This window comes from Lynx canadensis, chromosome X, assembly GCF_007474595.2.
Source record: "Lynx canadensis isolate LIC74 chromosome X, mLynCan4.pri.v2, whole genome shotgun sequence".
NCBI classification, from domain to species: domain Eukaryota; kingdom Metazoa; phylum Chordata; class Mammalia; order Carnivora; family Felidae; genus Lynx; species Lynx canadensis.
In genome coordinates, this window is record NC_044321.2 from 13,178,293 (window position 1) to 13,198,734 (window position 20,442).

At 44.9% G+C, this 20,442-nt stretch overlaps 1 long non-coding RNA gene across 1 annotated transcript in view; it reads right to left on the reverse strand.

Moving 5' to 3' along the window:
- Positions 1–19,116: 19,116 nt before the first annotated feature.
- Positions 19,117–20,442, reverse strand: part of LOC115507635 — a 55,840-nt gene continuing 54,514 nt past the window's right edge. Inside the window, exon 3 of the long non-coding RNA XR_004343241.1 lies at positions 19,117–19,249. This is a non-coding gene — a long non-coding RNA (uncharacterized LOC115507635). The remainder of the gene's footprint in view (positions 19,250–20,442) is intronic.

A 20,442-nucleotide genomic window follows, 5' to 3' on the forward strand; every position in this document is an offset into this window, starting at 1 on the left:
CATACCTTTTCCTGGTCGCCATCCTGTTGGCTCGATCATGGATTTCTTGTTTGGAATGACCGTTAAGGTGGATGGCTTGGCAGATAGTACAAATTGGCCCACTGAGTTCCATTCCAACACTCTATAGCATGCCTTACTTCATGCTGGGGACTGGAAAGCTAAATTCATTTGCTAATTTCTCTGACAGCTTGGATTCTGTATGTGTCCCAGGTTTTGCCCTGAAGATACCTTCCTGAGAGACTTGCGAAGTAGAAATGAGGTGGATGTGATGCTTCTCATGGCGTATGCAGTTAGAGTTCTGTTTCTCTAGCAGCAGTTACAGTGGTCCCTGCATGAAGCTCTAACTTAATATGTGTTGAGGGGCAAATCATAGGGCTTTCATTTTTTTGGTATGGCGTAGGCTGAGGCCATATAGTACTTGAGATGGACTCAACAAACTTTTGATGTAAAAGGCCAGATAGTACATATTTTTGGCTTTGCGTGCCCTGTGGTCTGTGTTGCAAGTACTCAGCTTTGCCATTGTGGCATGAAAACAGGCATAGGTGATACATAAATCAATGAACATGGCTGCTTTCCAGTAAAACTATATTTAGAAGAATTTGGCCAATGGGCCATAGTTTGTTGACCCCCTGTCCTAGAGCAGTAATTGTGGAGGTGGCGGTTTTCTGATGGTTTATTAACTTTTTTATTGCACAAAAAGTAGGATTCCCTTTTGGGCCAGTTCTGTTGTGTGTTTTAAACAGTTGATTATCTTTTAGTAGTTGCTTTAGGAATTGCAAAATGCATCCTTAACTTTTCACAGTCTAGTTAGAATCAACATTTTCCTACTTCAATGAAAATGTAACAACCTTACTGCCATATAGATATCTTTACCCTCCCCCCTTCATGCTATAGTTGTCTTATGTCAACAGATATTGAGAACTCCATCATATGGTGTTCTGTATTGTGCTTTCAGCCTTTACACATGCTTTAAAGAACTATAATTTACCATATTTTTATCATTTCTGTCTCTAGTTAACTTGTGCTCTTTCCTCTAAGCTTCTAGAACATATGGAATAGTTATAATAACTATTTTAGTGACTTTGCCTACTAATGCAATCATTTCTGCCATTCTAGGTCAGTTTCAATTGATTGATTTTCCTGCTTCTTTGCTTTCTTGGTATTTTTTAAATTGGATTCCACACATTGTGAATTTTACCTTGTTGGGTGTTGGGTATTTTTGCATGTCTGTAAATAGTTTTCATTTTCCTGCGATGTGGTTCAATTACTTAGAAGCAGTTTGATTCTTTTGGGTCTTGCTTCTGAGACTTACTAGGCAGGACCAAGGCAGCATTTCGTTTGGGCTCATTATTTCCCGTGATTGAGGCAAAATGCTTCTGAGTACTCCACCTGATGCCCCGTGAATTACAAGGCTTTCCATGCTGGTTTGTGGGAACAGCTACTATATATCCTGCCTCACGTGAGCTCCAGGTATTATTCTCTCTCATCTTCCCTCCAGGTACTCTTTGCATTCTTGAAAATATCCTTAATTCCACGGCCTTCCTTAGCCTTTAGTTGCACTTACCTGACAAAACCCTACCTCTGGGTCACTCTAATCCTCAGACTATGTCAGTCTATACGTAGGCTCATGGGAAAAACCATCATACAATGGTACATACAAAGTTAGATTGTCCAAGTTATCTGAGGCGTCAACACTGTTATATGATCATTCTCTGTGTCCATAGCTCTGTTCCTCCCATTTTCATCTTCCTCCATTTTCTTCCATACCACCCTCTACCAACACAGACACCCACTCGCTCACTCGCTCACTCCCTCACACAACCCCTGTACCGAATTTATAGGAAATAAACTTGTAATCATTTTCATAGAGAAAGTAGAAATTATCAGATGGGGACATCTACAACTTCTGACCACCAAACTTAATAAACAGCCCTAGTTTACTTCACCAGATACATATTTGATGAGTCAGTTAGACTGTGAGAAAAGCTGTTGGCAATGACTTTTAAAAACAAACTCTGTACATTAAAGCAAGAAATGGACAAACCAGTTTGGATAAACTAAGGGAACCTGGACTTTTGCCCACTGCCACCAACCGAACCAGATTGGACCCTGGCTGTGTTGCTTGGGATAGGCTCAGCAATGAAGTGCCTATTTGTTTGCTTGTTAGAAATTGTTCTCAGCACCTGGGAATCTTGTTCTCCTCTTGGGCATTTAAAGTGAGTCTGATACTTTCATGTGATTCGCCCCACAATTCTGTTTCAAGGCACGTCACTCTCTCCATATTCCTATCTGCAGAGATTCTGGTTGTGAGCCAGTCTGTACCCTGTTTAGTTGTCTGAGGGAGGAGCAGAGTATGTTTTTGAACAGACTCTGCTTTTGAAAGTTGCTTGGAGTCTGCTTCTTGCAATGCTCTGGCCTAATCTTGAAACATCATGCTCGGGAGATTGTTATTCATCACTCATTGACTTCCACGATTGGGAGGAGGGGGTGGTAAGAAGGGAGGAGACACTGGTGGAAAGGAAGAAAGAGAACAACAGCCTGTGTGCTTGTTTGCTCATAGTGGTGAGAATGTTATGCCCTGTCCTTATTCTTGAAGAGAAATGATGCATAGCTTCACAGAAGAAACCTGATCCCTCCCCACAAAAGTGTGTTTAGATACTGAGGTATATGCGAACAAAAGAAATGCTCTTGCATTTACTGAAAGACAGCAAGCAAGCAAACAAACTGTGACTTCTTCTAATGCTCTGTTTACAAAAACTCCCTCAAGCCTTCCTGATTATTGTACATAATTGTTTGTGATATTGCACTGGGTTCCAGCACAGGAAGAAGGTTAAATAATTCCAAAGCTCTGTTCTGACACCCCTATTCTCTCACCCCTGGCATGGGTGCTGGTGGCAATGGAGGGGTTGGAAGTCGCTTCCAGAGGTGGGGGTGGGTGGGGGAGGTGTTGATTTCTTTGCCACCCACAGAGTCCCTGAATATATTTCTCCTCTGATACCAGAGGTTTTGTGTTGTCAGTTAAGCCCAGAAGAAAGATAATCATAGTGGCTAAGACACAGAGAGGTTTGAGCTTATCTGTGACTCCAGTGACCATGGGCTACTGCCCAGGAAATGCATTTGTTTTGTTGCTACTAATCCACAGCCTGCTGTAAGGGGAGAAAAGAATAAATGAACCCAGAATGTTATGTTGGGTTTTAGCTCATTGACTTAAAAGGCTGAGGTATAATTTCCCTGAGATTTTACAGTCATGAACATCTGCTTGCAGGAGCCTGCAACATCTGCAGCCCTTGTCGTCATTCTTTGCAGAGGACCATAAAGTTTATAGAAAAACGAATCCACCCAGACACAGAGGAGACCTGGCAGAACCACCTTCCTGGCTGAGAAGTTTATTTTATATTCCAGCATGGGCAACAGAACCTTGTGAGCTTATTCTTGGGGCCATGTGGAAAAAACAGAGCTGAGAGTTCTGCTCTGCCTCTCTCTGCACGCCCCAGCCACATGGACACCCCAGTCGCACTTACGGAGTCCCTGCTGCATGCTGGGTGCTTTCTCATGTATGTCATCTCCTTTAACTCTCAGGGTGGCTCTGTTGGTCACCATTACCTCTTTCCACAACAGTGTATACATACAGAGACATACAGTTTTAAGTGCACATACTGATTTGGAAAATCTTAAGCCACAAACATGTTTCTTGTGTGTATTGATAATTATATAGGAAGGAAGAAGAGGTAAATAGAGGCAGCATAATATCATGGAAATATCACTGGATTGGGATTGGGAGACCTCCATTCTGGTCTCAGCTCTGGGGGCTTCATATATCCCTTGATTTCTTTGGGCTTTCCATTTCTTGTTTATATAGTGAAGAAGTTGGTCTCAATTTTCTCTGTCTCTTCTAGCTCTCATGCTAAATAAACTAGGAATCAATATCCAGTATGACTTCAACCGTGTAACATAAATGTGTATGAAGAAGGAAAGAAGGAACTATGCCAGAGTGTTTCCAGTAGTTACATTTGGGTGGTAGAATTATGAACTCTATTCTTTGTTCTTTTTTGCATCTTCTAACTCTTTTATAATGCACATGTATCATATTTGGGATCAGTAATATATTGTAAAAATATTAACCCATTTGGTGAATGTGACACCTGCTTCTTATTGCATTATCTCCTTCTTCAGCTAGGTCTCCATTATGGCAGCCACACTAATACAACATCTCCATTGGTCTTCCTGGCATAGCCATTGTGCCCCCCAGATTACTCCCTGGCATGTCCTTAGACATACTTACTTTTTAAATCTTTGCTTGTTTATTTGTTTGTTTGTTTACAGAGAACGAGTGGGGAAGGAGCAGAAGAAGAGGGAGAGAGAAAGAATCCCAAGCAGGTTCCACGCTCACAGTGGAGCCGGGCTAAATCCCACAAATCATGAGATCATGACCTAAGCCAAAATCAAGAGTCGATGCCCAAGTGACTGAGCCACCCAGGCCCCCCCTAGATGTATTTACTTTTCTAAAAAGAGTTTTTATTGAAATTCCAGTTAACATACAGTGTAACATTAGTTTCAGGTATACAGTGTAGTGATTCAGCACTTACATACAGCACCCATGTTCATCATAAGGGCCCTCCTCAATCCTCATCACCTATTTCCCCCATTCCCCCATCCCTCCTTAGGGGTCTAAAAAGTTCTATCTGATGTGGCTGCTGTCCTCCAGTAGCTTGTAGCCCAGCAGGGGAGATTATGCACATATATAAATGTCTGCAGTTAAAAACAATGTGTAATAAGTGCTGTAGGATTGATGGAAACTTCAGAGCACAGGATCCCTGAGGAGGGGGAATGCCTCTCCAACAAGACATCAGGGAAATTATATCTAACATTTTTGGCACCTCAGAAAACATTCCCTGGTCTCTGATTTCAGACACAGCTGTAGAGGAGAATTCCAGAGGAGCTCAGGGTCATGCTGACAGCATCCCACTTCAAACCTGCACATGGATCTTTCTACCTCAGGGCTTTCCTCTGATGCGGTGAGAGCTGTCTTGGTCCATATGCAAGAGCAGCCTGAAAGTGTGGGGAAGATATTGTCCTTTGGAGTAAACTTCAACCAATAAAAAATGGGAGCTGGTGGAGAAAGGCTCCCAGCTGTTCTTCTTTGAAGAATGGTCACTTTTGAGACTCATCCCATAGCTTCTTGGGGATCCCTGTGGAATTAATCTCTTATTGCCCACAGCAGTGATCTTAGTAAAGCACCTCTATTTTGGCCTTTTCCTCTATCTCTGCTTTACTACTTTTTAAAGTTTATTTATTTAGAGAGAGTGAGAACAAGCAAGGGAGGGGCAGAGAGAGAGGAAGAGAGAGAGAGAATCCCAAGTAGGCTCCATGCTTTCAGCGCAGAGCCTGACATGGGCCTCAATCCCATGAACCATGAGATCATGACTTGAGCCAAAATCAAGAGTCAGATGCTTAACTGACTGAGCCACCCAGGTGCCCCTCTGCTTTACTCTTTTTAATTTTTCACTCAATACCTGTACCTAAGTCCTTGTCTCAGGCTCTGTTTTGGGGAGAACCTAAACTAAGGCAGAAGCCATTGTGGAATAGGATGCATTTGAACTGGAGTTGTTCACAGACAAAGACAAGGAGAAGGGAGAAGTTTTAGATAGATGGCACACTGTGAGGAGGGCATGGAGAGCACAGGACATACCTGGTGTAGTAGTTTTGAGCCTCCTCCTATCAAGGAGGTGGAATCTATTCTCTACCCCTTCAATCTGAACTGGCCTTGTGACTGGCTTTTTCTATTAAAATGTTGCAGAAGTGAGTGAGTTCTGAACTTGGGCCTCAAGTGGCTCTGCCAATTGTGCTCTCATTCTCGTAAGCCTGCCACTGCTAGGTTTACAAGCCAGGAGTAGCCCTAGTGGAGGATGAGAGACCACGTGAAGCAAAGGCAACCTGTCCTAGCTGAGGTACCCTCTAGACTCAAAGCCGCTAGCCAATTCACCAGCTCACCACAGACATGTGAGTGAGCAGAGCTGGAAGAGAAGAATCTGTCAGTTGGGCTCAGCCCAAATCGCCAGTCTGAAGAATTATGAGTGAAGTAAATGGTTATTGTTTTAAGCTGCTAACTTTTGGAATGGGTTGCTATGCAACCAAAGCTAATTGATATATCTGGGGGGAAACTGAGTCATCCTGGTTGGTTAGAAGATGTCCTTCATGACTTGAATTGGGGGGGCTAAGTTGGGATAGGTTTCGAATACCATACTAACAAGTCTGGAAGTAATTCAGTGGGTGAGGAGATTCTGTTGGAATAGATGGTTGGCTGACCACCAAATATTTGGGTTTCCCATTCTGTAGTTTAGAACTGTTGCTGGGAGCTGCCTGCCCAGCCACAGACTATGTTTTCCCAGCTCTCCTTGCACATGACTCGTTCTCTCCAATGGGATGTGAGTGGTAGGGGTTTGTGTAACCTCTAGGCTGAGATAGCTAGGTAGTAAGTATATGATCCCCATGCTCTCCCTGTGCCCCACTGGGTAGCTGGATGATACCAGCTCAGCCTTGAACACACAGGAAGGTAGAACCTCATGATTGATACCAACTAGATTCCTGACTCTCCCTTTAGAGAAGAACCATTCAGCGGAGTAGATTTTGCATGAGCAAGAAAGAAACATTTATCATGTTAAGTCATTGAGATTTTCAGGTTGTTTGTTACAGCATCTGATATTACCCACGCTGACTAAATGTAAGCAACCTTCATAGGCTTTTGAGTGGGGTATTGTACCCCTCAAAGTAGTGATTTGGGTATGCTGGCTTTAGCATCCAATTGCAGGGTAAATCTGCTCCTGCAGTTTTCTGGGTCTCAGGAGACAATGGTATGGATATGGCCTTGGCCATGAAAGCAAAAAGGAAAGCACCAAAGTAGACAGTCCCTTCAAGCTAGACATCTTCCTTCCAGGGGAGGAAACTAGTTAAATTGTAGACAGTCTAATATTTAAGTCTAAATTGCTTTCCACCTGTTTAGTTGTGAATTAGGAAACTGGTCTTGACATTTTGGGATTGGAATCTTAAAACACCAGTTACTTAAAAATAAATACGTCTGAAGGTTCTTTTAAGGGACCATAATCATAATCATATTCATAGTAAAGCCTGACCCACCAGAGAGCCACTGTCCCTTCTCTGAGTCTGGGGATACACTGCTCCTTCCTCACCTTGCACTGATGAGCTCCTAATCTAAACAAAATGGATACCATTATTTTGCTGCTTGGTGTTTGTGAGGACCTGGAGACAGGTCCTCCTGAGGAAATATGAGTTTCCTTTAGGAGTTTTCTTGGGGAAGATTTAGATGGATTTCATTTTTTACCCTGCTCATCATGGGAGGAATTCCATGCCTGTGTCTGGAAGTGTTTTGGAGCCGCATGCTTCTAAGAGAGACATTCCTTAGAATTGCTTCTTAGGACAACAAGCCATCCTTAACATCTTATAGCTGTAGCACTTCTACCAGTAGCTTGGCTCCCTTGTGCCATCGGTGGCTTGGCCTAGCCTCCACCAAATACTCTCTGCCAGACTCCCAAGGCCAGGTCTGTCCCAGGCAATGAAAAGTTTGTAGAACATCCCTGACTCCATCTGCCTGTCTGGCTGGCCATTTGCCTCCTGCCTGTGGCCACATCATCAGACACCCAGCCTACAGGTCCCCTGATGTTGGCCTCTCTCCTGCTCCAGCCTGTTTGTCAAGTCTCCTTGGCCTGGCCTGCCCCTACCAAGCCCAGATTTTGACACCATCCCAAGGGCAGCTGTAACTCTTCAGCTGTGCTTCACGGTGGCCTTGGAGTGCTTCCACCTCCCACCCAGTGCCCAGAGGCCCCTGGAATGTTGAGAGAGTTTTGACCTAGACCTGGCTCACCTCATACCATAACGAACCAGTTTATTATAGCACGTAATAAACCTCAAACCAGCTTGACTCAGATTCTTAAAGGGCCAGTTCCAACCACCTCATGTCACCCCAGCGGAAACATAGTGCTAATTATACTGAAGAACCTCTTTCTAGCATTGAAGTGGGCAAATTGTGTCTTCAGCATCCCACAGCATCCACTTTAGGTCCTTCAAGGCATGTGATATTCATTTAAATATCTGAATTAATATGCCATAATTATAATTCTTATGTTTTTCTTTTGTACTTGTTTTTTTTTTATTTTTAATGTTTATTTATTTTTGAGAGAAAGAGAGAGGGAGGTGGACAGACAGACACAGAATCCAAAGCAGGCTGTAGGTTCCATGCTGACAGCACAGAGCCCAACACGGGGCTTGAACCCACAAACCATGAGATCATGACCTGAGCCAAAGTCAGACACTCAACTGACTGAGCCAACCAGGCACCCCTCTTTAGCACTTCTTTTAATGAGCCTAAGAACAACATTGGGCCTGAAATAATGGCCACTCCTGCAACAGGAAGTTGGATGATGATGATGATGATGATGATGATAACGATAACACTAACCAACATTTATTGAGCACCTATCATATACCAGGGTCATTTAAAAATAAATTATATAAACTATCTTATTGAATCCCCATGATATCCTTACCCTCTGGGGTAGTAGTTATTATTCCATTTTTAGATGAGACTAAATAATTTGCCCAGAAAATACAATCAGGTAGCCAGACTCAGAATCCAGGTCATATGACACTAGAGTCTGTGCTATTAACTCTGTGTCATCCTGTATCTCTGTGTGGCTGACAGACCATACATGGATGGTTTTTCCCTCCTACTTAAGTCTGGGAGCAATGAAGGTGGGATTTTTCTTCTGTAATTGAAAGAATAATTGGGAGTTATTTATTTATTCTGTTTAATTACACCAGTCAGTGTCAGCTCTTCAAAGTAGAAAAATTAAAATAATTTTCTGAATTCTGGAATATAAAATTCAACCATAATTTCGCCACCCTTACAGAACCACTGTTAATACTTGAATATTTTATTCAGTATTTTTATTTCAACATTTTCTGATATTATATTAAAAATGCAACTAGTTTTGGAAGGTACAGAGAATCAAAAAGAAGAAATACAAATCATCTCAAGTTCTATATTATTAGCTTTCTAGATTGTGTGTGTGTGTGTGGGGGGGGGTGTTGGATCATATTGCTTTATATTCTGAGCTTGTAATTGAATAATATTTTGTTGATTTCTTTCATGTAAAAGAATATTCTTCCACAATACCTCTATTAGTTTCTATTTCAGTGTAACAAATTACCACATATCCAGTAACTTAAAACAACACCATTTATTTTCTCACAGTTTCCACTCATCAAGAGTCCAGGCCTGGCTTAGCTAGAGCCTTTGCTCAAGGTCTCATGAGGCTACAAACATGATGTAGGCCAGGCCGCTTTCTCAACCGGAGGCTTGACTAGGGAAGGGTCCACATTTGAGCTCATTTAGGTCATTGGTTAAATTCATTCTCTTGAAGCTGTGTGTCTAAGGGCTCGGCTTCTTCCTTGTTGTTGGCTAGAGGCTGCCCTTAGGTTTTAGAGGCCACCAGCAATCCCCTGCCATGTGACTCTCTCCATAGGCAGTTTTCAATATGGCAGCTGTTCAAAGCCAGCAAGTGAGTCTTTCTAGTGTGCACTAGCAAGATAAGTATTGTATCTATGCTGATATCTGTCTATACCTATTTATATCTACATTATAATGTAACCATGACATCTCATCACCTTTGCCATATTCCATTGGTTAGAAGCAAGTTGTGGGTCCTGCCCACACTCAAGGGGAGGGGATTATGCCAGGTGCGGACCACCCTAGGATGTTTGCCACATACCATTTATTTATTCCATTTCATTTTACACTTGTTAAAGATTTTATTTAACTCAGTAAAAATGAGGAAACCAAGCAGATGGTATATATAACCAGTTCAAAAGAAAATCCAAAGAATGGACACATTTATAGATCAAGAATGTTGAAATGAATGTGCAAATGGAGGCAAAACTAGTCTCTTCCGCAGTGGGGGAGGGCAGTCCCTTGAACTTCTACAGGACAGGGCAGGATAGGATTTGCACGTACCTAAGCAAGAGAAGAGAAACTACATTGCTGTCAGTTATACAGTTTGCAAAATTGTAAAATAGCTCCCATGGAATTAGAGTCAGATAACATGGAAGGGTGTGCCACACACCATTTAAAACCGAGCCATGCTGGTTCAGCTTTTTGCTGATTTATTTAATGAATCCCTTATATTTGAAAATTAGTGTTTCCATTTTTTGTCATTATAAAAACTGCAGCGATCACCCTTGTGGTTAAATTTTTTCATGCACCCTTAATTATTTCCTTTCATGACTTTTAAGATTTTGCTGGGTCAAAAAGTTCACACGTTTTAAAGGCAATTGCTCATGTTGTTAAATCACTCCCCAGAGCAATTCCCCCCAGTGGCGTAGGAGCGTACAGGAGGCTATTTTAGTGAACTAAGCTGAGTTAATATTGGTAAAGTGCTTGAAGGGTGCTGGGCACACTGGAAGGCCATGTGTAGATATTAAGCAAAATAAATTAAACAATAAAATTGAGTTGTTTCATCCTTACAACAACCTGTGAGGTAGGTTAATGGGATTCTCATTTTACAGAAGAGGAAGATGAGGCCAGAAGGGTTAAGGAGAGATTACTGAATTAAATACCAAAAGGCTGGGGCCACATCCTAGCTCCTTCACTTATCAAACGTAGGACTTGGGGGAACTTCTCTCTCCAATGCAGCCAACAGTCCTACATCACGGCAGCTGATGTCAGGGTGAGTGCTTGGAATCTGTAGCCCGGGGATTCTCGCCCTTGACTGCATGGTGGAATCACCTGGGGGAAGCATACAAACCCCCAGATGCCTGGGTCCCAGCCCCAGAAATTCTGATGGCGTTGGCCTGGGTCATGGCCTCGGCATCAGGAATTTTTAAGCTGCCAAGTGATTCCTGTGTGCAGCCAGATCTGAGGCCCACTGCTAGAGCCTCCCACACTTGCAAGGGATTATTTCTGTATATAGCTGAGGAAGCAGCATTCAGTTCTTGCTTTCTGCTCTGAGCTGTCAGGAAATGGCCCACTAGGGTCCGGCTGGAATCAAACCTCTGTCTTAAACTCCAGAGTCAACTCAGTCTGCTAAGTTAGCTTGGGAAGCCATCAATTACCTGCTGTTTTACCCTCCGGTGTGGGTCCCTGGGCGGTGGGGTGTCAGCATCAGCCGTGCTGGCAGGGGCTGCTTTCCAGTGGAGCCTGCTGCTGCTGTTGCTATTTTTCTAGAAGCCAAAGCAGAGCTTCACATCAGAGCTTCAGCTCCCCGCTGCCTGTCAGTCACAGCTGCATGACTGAGGCTGAGGGACCAGACGCCTGGCTGCCCGCCACTGGAGCTGGGTAGCAGATTTGCTGAGGTATCTTTGGGGCCAGGCCAGCCTTCCAGCTCACTGTGAGGGCTGGGGACGAATTTTTCTGAGCAGCCAAATGTAGCTCAAAATGAACATGATCGATCACTGGAATGAAAGCCTTGGTCAAGTTGCCCCAGTGTGACAGAGAAGGCCAGCACCAGCTCCTGTCTTTCTCCTGCACCTGATAAATTGTGAGACGTATATGTGTCTGCCATTTTTCTGAGGTCGGACACTATCCAGTGATTATGGGGGAAAAATGGCAGTGTGGAGAAGTTTCTGGAGGAAGACAAGGAAGAAAATGGAAAACTCATATTTAATGTGGGCCTGCTATGCATCAGGCATTGTGGGGACACTAGATATGTAATCTCATTGAGTCTGAACATTATGACGACCACAGAAATTGGACATGACTATCTCTATTTTATTTTTTTTAATTTTTAATGTTTATTTATTTTTGAGAGAGAAACAGAGTGTGAATGGGGGAGGGGCAAAGAGAGAGGGAGATACAGAATCTGAAGCAGGCTCCAGGCTCTGAGCTGTCAGCACAGAGCCCGACGTGGGGCTCAAACTCAAGAACTGCAAGATCATGACCTGAGCTGAAGTCGGACGCTCAACAGACTGAGCCACCCAGGTGCCCCGGCTATCTCTGTTTTAAAGGTGAGGCAATTGAGCCTTAGAGGAGAAGCTTCCTTGTGAGATCCCATGACTAGCCAGGGACAAAGCTAGAATTCACTTCTTGGCCTGTCAGCCTGCATAGCACCTGTTCTTTGTACACTGCTTCTCAAACTGGGAAAGGAAAGCTTTGATCCAGGTAACTAGTTTTTTGTTGGTTTGTTTCTCATTAGGATTATTGTCTGCAGTGTCCATTCTTGCCTCAGTTGTGAAACACTGAAGGTTGCTTTTGTCATGGTTCAGCTTCCCTGCTGAATGAATTTAGGTAATATTAGCTGCTATAACAGATGAAGCCCTAAATCTCAGGGGCTTCACACAATACACATTTACTTCTTCCACACACAAAGTCTGGCTGACCATGTGGGACTGGGGCTTTTGCTTTATGCAGTCATGTAGGGGCCCAGATTCCTTCCAACTGTGCCTCTGTTCTCCTCTAGGGCTTCAGTGTCATCCATTACATCCTCTGCTTCTGGAAGGCAGGTAGGGGAAGGGAGTGGGGGGTATCCTGTAGGAGGTTCTATGGCTCAAGTGAGGGCAAGTACACCACATTTCTGTCCGCATTCCATTAGCCAGAACTGCATCACATGCCAATGGCTAATGCAAGGGAGGCTGAGAAATGTATCTAGCTGTGTGCCAGTGAAGACAGGAAATGCATTTTAGTGAATATATAGCAGTCCTCACCACAGCTATAGACGCCCCTGAAGTCTCTTCATTCCTGAAGCCTCTCCCGCTTGATCCTACCCATGCCGTCTCCAGAACCTCATCTTGTCCTTCATGTCAAGTGTCCTCTGATTGACATGTACCTTCTATCAAATTTCTGCCCAGAGCACCTAGATCAGAGCCGTATCTGGCCATGCCTTTGTTGAAGGTCTTGATGAGGCCACCTCACGCCCAAGTGCCACAAACCATGGGCCTCTCAAAAACTATCTGGCCCACCTTCTGCCAGCCCTTCAGAGGGGGGAGCCAGTAATGAAGGGGTTGCCGGCCTTTGGCTTAACTCTTCATTTGGCTAATGATGATGAATGTCGCTGTCTCTGAATCTGAAAGCCCTGGCTGTTTTTCCTGCAGTGTCTCCTGCTTGATGTGTTTTCTTTTTCCTCAGCTCTGCTAGCTTCAGACCCCAGGGAGAAGATGAGTTTTACAGTGATGGACGGTAGGGATTTTTCACACCTGCCAATTCTGACATCCCGAGTCAGCAGGATCTGTGCTGCCAAGATACATGATTTAGAGGCGCTACATTAAGCCTAAAAATGTTCCCTTAGTATTTTCATGATCTTTTGTGGTCAAGGACAGTTAGAACAGAATTTCCTTCAGAACAAACTGGCAAGGAAAACTCAGTCAATGTCAAGTGAGAATTCTTTTGTTTTCTTCCCTTTCCAGGTGAAAGTGCTCCCATAGTCTTCCCCATTATAACCCCGGATGAGTGGTCAGGACTCAAACCTGTGTGCCTTCTTCATGACACTTTGCAGAAGTGTTAGCTTGGGCTAAACCAAGCAAAGTTTACGTAGGAAGCTACTTTCAATGGCTTGTAGGAGACCTCTTAACATTTTATCAGAGAAGTCCTTGGTCCAGAAGGTTTGGTGGGCTCCCAGTGCCTTGCCCAGATTATGGAGAAACAGGGCACTTACTGAGGTGAGACAGGTCTTGTCACACTGTGGCTTGTAGCCTAGAGAAGGGGCCCAGGTGCCTGTCACCAGGTGGTGAACAAAGATCCTAAGGCTCACCTAAGTCAAGCCAGTGGGGGAACACAACCCATCCCCTCCACCCCCCACCCCCCATCATGAGGCTGCCTTCCCTGGAAGCATATTGCCTGAGGCTTCATGGGACAGTGCTGTATTAAAGACCAGGATGGGAGTGGAAAGTGGGCTGGGGAGGGAAAGAGGCGCAGCAAAGCCCGCAGAAGGTGACTAGCTCAGCCCTGCAGTGGTGCTCTGGGATTTGTGTCTGCACAAAGGACAGGAGGGTGTTCACACCCTTTCCCTATCAGTATGTCACCAATGTGCTGTCCCTGGGCCAACTCATGGTCCATGCCCAACAACACAGCGGGCTCCAACAGCCTAGGGCAGGCCACCAACAGAGATGCAAGTGCTGGTGGTTGGGCAGGAAAGCCCACCAGACACCACATGTCACAATGGGGAATGGTTATGAAGGGGTCTGAATGGATTATTGATGGTCCCTGACTTTGCACCCAGTCGGAGTCTTCTCTTTCATTTTGGAAGAGCCCTTAATATCAACTTTATCTCAAGAGCTCAAAGTGAGTTTGGCTTGGACCCCATAACTCCAAGGGATAGCCTGGGTAGAGGAGATGCTGTGTTTTAGGTGTGGGGCTTCCAAATCTCCTCTCTATATAGGGCAGTGGCCACCACTACATAAGCTGAATGCAGAGGAGGACCATGGCTTGGAATGTGGAGCCAGGCCATTAGAAGAACTTTCAAAGAAAACTTTAACTTAATTCCCATTTTTTTTTCACTGGGAAAAGGACTGGGATTTCAGATCTGACATGTCACAGTCTGTTTTAAGCTTAGCTGGCGCCCTGGGGGTGGGAATCTGTGTGCGCGTGTGTGCGCATGTGTCATTCACATGGACGGTGTCTGAGCTGGCAACCCTCTCTGTGGCACTCCTCTCCACCCAACCCATGTGCAGAACCATTGGGCTCTTGGACCTACCATTAGCCTCTTGGACCTAAGCCTTGCAGTGTCCCTTCTTAGCACTCCTGTAATGCCTTGCGTGCAATGTTGTTGCTGGAACCACATTATTTTACAATGATTTGTTCACCTGTCTGTCTTAATCAATAGGCTGAGCTCCTTGAGGTCAGAGCCCATGTCTTATATTTGTCCAAGCTCTAGTGTTCAACTCAATGTCGGGGCATATGGTAGGTATTTAGTAAATATATGCTGAATGAGTGAATCACATGAGATATCTGAAGAGTTACCAGAGGAAGAGATCAAGGGCATGAAGCTAGAACCGTGACTGAAAAAGGGACAAAAGTCTTGCGGGAATGTTCAGTGTCTTCATTGTGCCAGGCCCTGGGGATGCAGGGTTGAGACTGAGGCTGCACCCAAGTTTGGGAAGTTTAGTCGAACAGGTAAGGCACAAGCACTCCAAAGTTACTGCATTCCTTCTGTATTGGCAGCAAGGACATGATGTAGCCCAGCGGAGGGTGCCATATCTTCCTGGAGTCAGCAGGAATTTCTTCCTTGAGGAGGTTCCACTGGAGTGGGGCTTGAAGGAGAAACCATGTGCTTGAAGAAAAAGAGCTGACATGAAAGCAAAAACAAGTGAAGCCATGGTCATGCAGAAAGAGCTAGCATGTTCTGAGACTGCTGAGTTCAGTGTGGCTCTGAGTGGGCCAGTAGAACTCACCAGGCATCTCCAAACCTCATGGTAACCTAGCAGGATTCTTCCCCTTCTCTCCACCAAGCCTTTCTTGAGCATTGCCAGAAGAGGCCAGTTTCCTCTCCTATGCCCTCTCTCTGATGACAGAGGCACTAATGAGCCCTGGAAAGTCCAAAGCCCCTGATGTGTCAGGGTGGGAGAGGAGCAGAGAGTACTGGCGGGCCCAGGTATGAGGGTGCAGCATGGAAGTGAGGGCCTTTAGCTCGGCACTCTGAGCCAAGTCCCACAAGCTGGGGCAGGGACCGGGCATGAGGGCTTGTTTTCCCTGGGGGCTGCCTCCCTGTGGTGGAGAAGGAGGGCAGTCCTCTTCTCCTTTGGGGCTGTCTCAGATTGTCCTCGGCTCTGGTGACCTCCTGCTGTATCAGATCTAAAATCATAATTCTAAAGTTAATCATTTGGCTAAGCCTCTTCATTGTACACATGGCAGAATTAAACTCACCTGCACATGGGGTGTATAAAAAATTTTTATTTAAAAAATGTTTATTTATTTTGGTGGGAGAGGGGCAGAGAGAGAGAGAGAGAGAGAGAGAGAGAGAGAGAGATCCCAAGCAGGCTCCACACTGTCAGTGCAGAGCCCAACACGGGGCTCGATCTCATGAACCGTGAGATCATGATCTGAGCCAAAATCAAGAGATGCTTAACCAACTGAGCCAAGGTGTCCCCGTTCCTCCAGATTATTTTTATTTGATCTTTAATGAGTCTACTGAGGCCCCCCCTGGTTGTTAGTGGGATAAAATTAAATGAAATGCCAATTTGGCTTCAGTGTAGTCAGTCATCTGTGATGCTATAAATGGGCCTATCAGGAGACATTCAGACACTCATTTGGTGAGAAAGCACTTTCCCTACTCCATGAGGAGAGGGACTTAGGCAGGCTCCTTAGCCTCTTCTGGACCCCAGGCTGATGTCTTCTTGCCAGTGCAACTTGGGATCTGACTATTCTTTTGGTGTGGGCAAGGCCTAGGGCCTCCCAGGATGACCAGGCTTCCCCTAGGCTCCTGCTGACTGCAGACCCCTGGGTACTTGTTGAGGCCTCTGTGCAGCCCACTGCAGGGTGAAATTGTCCTGCTACAGCGGTCTTGTGGTGGGACCTCTGGCTCTTAACCTAGGTGTTACACCCTACAGGGACCGAAGGCAGCTTGCAAAGATCAGGGACACCCGTACTTGATCCCACTGTGCCATGCAGTTGACTGTAAGGTGACTGTTTCAGGTTTGTCCGAGGCCCTCTTATCTCTCAGTGTGGCTACTGCACATTCCAGAAATGGGAGCTCAGGACACACCCCTGTGACCGCTTCCTTACCTCACACTTGTACTTTTCACAAGTTCTTTGCCTGGAAAAGGGGTGGGCTTCTTTTATTCCCCTTTGTCATATTTCCTTTTTCCTGACTCCAGTTATGCCTTCATGGCAGACAAAGATCTCCCTGCTTTCACTGCAGTAAAAACCAGAGTCTTCCATTTGCTAATTGGCTATAAGAAGAGAACAAAGGATTCTGGAAAATCCTTCCTGAAGACAATCTCTTGGCTTATAAGGCCCTTGCCTGCTGCATATTTCAGTTTTGAATCTTAAAAGCCAAATATTACTTTGGTCTTTCTGTCTTCACGCCCTCTGCAGCAAAATCTCCATCTCCTCCCCCACTGCCCCACTCCATCTTCCAGCAAATAGATGCCTTGGACTGACCATGGCAAAGTCATGTCCTTCAGGAGGCACAGGGAAAATGCACCCTAAAATTGTGAACCAATATTGTCCTTGTGGAATATGCATGAGGCTCCTGAAGGTCCTAAGATTAGATTTAGATGGCTCTGCCCTAGGTTATGTGTAGGGTCTCCATTTCCCAGCCAGTGTGAGTATGGGCTGATGACTCATAGCTGTTCCTGTCTCTGCAAGCTCTGCTCCTCCCCTGCTCACTTCCACCTCACCCTAACCCCTATAGTTCTTGATCAATCACTGACTACCATGGAGGTATAAAAGCCTTGCAGAAATTTGATTAATGTTGTGCTATTTATACTTCAGAGCCTCCCACAGGATCAAGTGGAAGCTAGTCTCCAGTAAAGATCCCATCCTTGCTTAGCTTTCTCCTCCTGCCCTATCCTGCTCCCCCAGTAAATCACTTCCACAAAATCCCTGTCTCAGGCTCTGCTTCCAGGGAACAGGATATAAGATCTGGTTAGGCTTAATCTCAACTTATTTGTTTTCTGTCCCTGCTTGAAAAGTTACCACAAACTTGGGGGCTTAAATAGTACAATTTTAGTATCTTATAGTTTTATAGGCCAGAAGTCTGACATGAGTCTCCTTACCCTGAAATCAAGGTGTTAGCAGGGCTGCATTCTTTTCTTAGTTTTTAAATATTTGTAAAGTTTATTTTGACAGAGAGAAAGAGAGAGAGAAAGCAAGCATGGGAGGGCAGAGAGAGAGGGAGAGAGATATAATCCCAAGCCGGCTCCGTACCGTCAGCACAGAGCCTGACCCAGGGCTCGAACTCATGAACCGTGAGATCATGTCCTGAACTGAAACGAAGAGTTGGCACTTCACCGATTGAGTCACCCAGGCGCCCCAGGGCTGCATTCTTTTCTGAAAGCTCTAGGAAATAATCCACTTCCTTGCCTTTTTCAGCTTCTGGAGGCCACCACATTCCTTGGCTTGTGGCCCCCTAATGTCATCCTCAGTGTTGAATCTCTCTGAGCACTCTTTTATCCTTACATATCCCTCTATAGTGGGAAAAGCTTTTCCACTTTTAAGGACTTGTGATTACATTGGGCTCACTTGGATAGTCCAGGATAATCTATCTCAAAGTCCCTTGAGTAACCTTAATCACATCTGCAAAGTCCCTTTTGCCATGTAAGGCAAGATATTGACAGGTTCCAGGGATTACTGTGTAGACATCTGTTATGGGTTGAATTGTAACTCCCCAAAAGGTTTTGAAGTCTTAACCCCCAGTGCCTGTGAATTTGACCTTATTTGGAAATAGGGTCTTCACGGATGATCAAATTAAGATGAGGTCATTCTGGTGGGCAGTAATCTGATATGACTATGTCCTTATCAAAAGGGGATATTTGGACACAGCGACATGCACACACACATGGAGAGTTCCATGCGAACATGAAGGCAGAGATCGGGGTGATGCATCTATAAGTCAAGGAACACCAAAGATTGCTGGAAAACCATCAGAAGCTGGAACAAATTTTTCTTCACAGCCCTAGAAAATGAATATAACACCTTTGGGGGAGGCATTATTCCTGTGCCACCAGGCCTGTGAATTGGGAAACAAGTAAGAGCACCCTGGGATCAAGTAGTGTCCTACCTATAGCTCATATGACTCTGAAGACTCAGGAGAAGTTGCCTGAGAGCTTGGCCATGAATGTGTCTACTGTCAGGGTCTGGTCTTAGTTCTACAGGCCTGGTCCTCCTGAATGAAGGAGGAACAGACATTTTGGAACTTCATTAAGGGGTTAACCACCAAGCTGTGTGGGTAGGGTGGGGGTAGGGTAGGAGCATGGAAGGTAGGGATGGGATTATTCTTTGGAGACAAATTATTTGTGGTTTAGTTAAACACTAAGGCCCCTCCACCCCTGCCAAAGAGTTGTAGCCACAGAGGAAGGCCATAGTTTATGTTCTGGGTAAATAAGTGAGGCATCTAAGTGGAAGAAATAAAGAAGGCCAAAGACCCAGGGACAATTTTTAAAAATAATTTAATATTCTAAAATGCACTCATGGCCTTATGTTACACAATAACACACTTACCTTGGGGGCTTTGTCTGACTATGTAACCTTGTCCATTATGTGGTAGGTAGCTTTCCTGGCCCAGTTCTTCCAGTCCCCCGCTCTAGACTGTCAAAAAAGTAAAAAGAAGACAAATATAGAACAAAAAGCAGAACTTAGTTGCTTTTACTTTTTTTTGCTGATGACAATACGAATATATTGAGGTTTAATGAGAACTCTCTTCAGGGATAGGTGGTAAATGATGAATGGGAGCAGCGGTGCTAGACTGACATCTTCTGGAAGGGGCTTTCTCCTTGCTCTTCTCCCATTCAATTCTTCCTTGTCTCAAAGTGTGCTGCCTTCCTTCCAGGCTGGATGTGGTCCTGGCTCACGGACCACATGGGACTGTTCTAGTGTGACTAGAAGTCCTAAAGACTGTTTGCTCCTGGTCCTTCCTTGCTTGCCTAGGGTGAAGCATAAGGAATCTCCAATAGAGACTTCTGTCACTATGACTCTTTTCTGTGAGAAATTGTTGTGGAGAAGTTGGTGAACAAAATTTTACATCTCATGCTGTGGTAAGGTGTAAAAATGGCCACAAATGTCCCCCTTCCCTGTGTCTACACTCTTGCAGTGTTTGTGGATCTTGTCTGGCCATGTGACTTGATTGGATCAATGGGACAACAGCAATTGTGACATGGAAGAGACTTCAAAAGTGCCTGCGTAATGGGGCTGGCTGCTGTAGGACTTTCCACTGTGTGGACAAGCCTGGGCTAGTCTGCTAGAGGATGAGGGACCATGATGGGAAGAGCAAAGGTGCTTCAGCTGATTGTCGACCAACCTCCAGCTGACCTAGCAGCTGGCTAATGATGATGCACAAGCAAGCATAGAGCAAAAAAACAAAAACAAAAACAAGTCAAAAAAACGAACTGGCCAGGTGAATGCAATTCAGATTGCCATCCCACAGAATCATGAGCTGAATGGTTGTTGATTGACAGTTGCCAATGTGTAAAAGATTCAGGGTATCATTGGTGCTCAAGAAACATGAGTTTCCTTCTTCCCCTTCCCCTTATCCCCATCGTTGCTCTCTCTCTTAACCTGATACAGGTAGGGCCATTCAGGTAAAGCTACACATTTAGCCATCTCAGGTGGACCTATGGCTTTTTGTTCCTTGTGGGTATCATCTCTTTGGCCAGCACAAGTCATGCTTTCACTGATGCTCTTTCCATCTGTGGCAGAGCATATTTCCAAAAATGACTATAATAATTCCAGTCCCACATGCTTTTCCAGAACCTTGCCACCCCACGCCCACCCCCCGTCAAGAG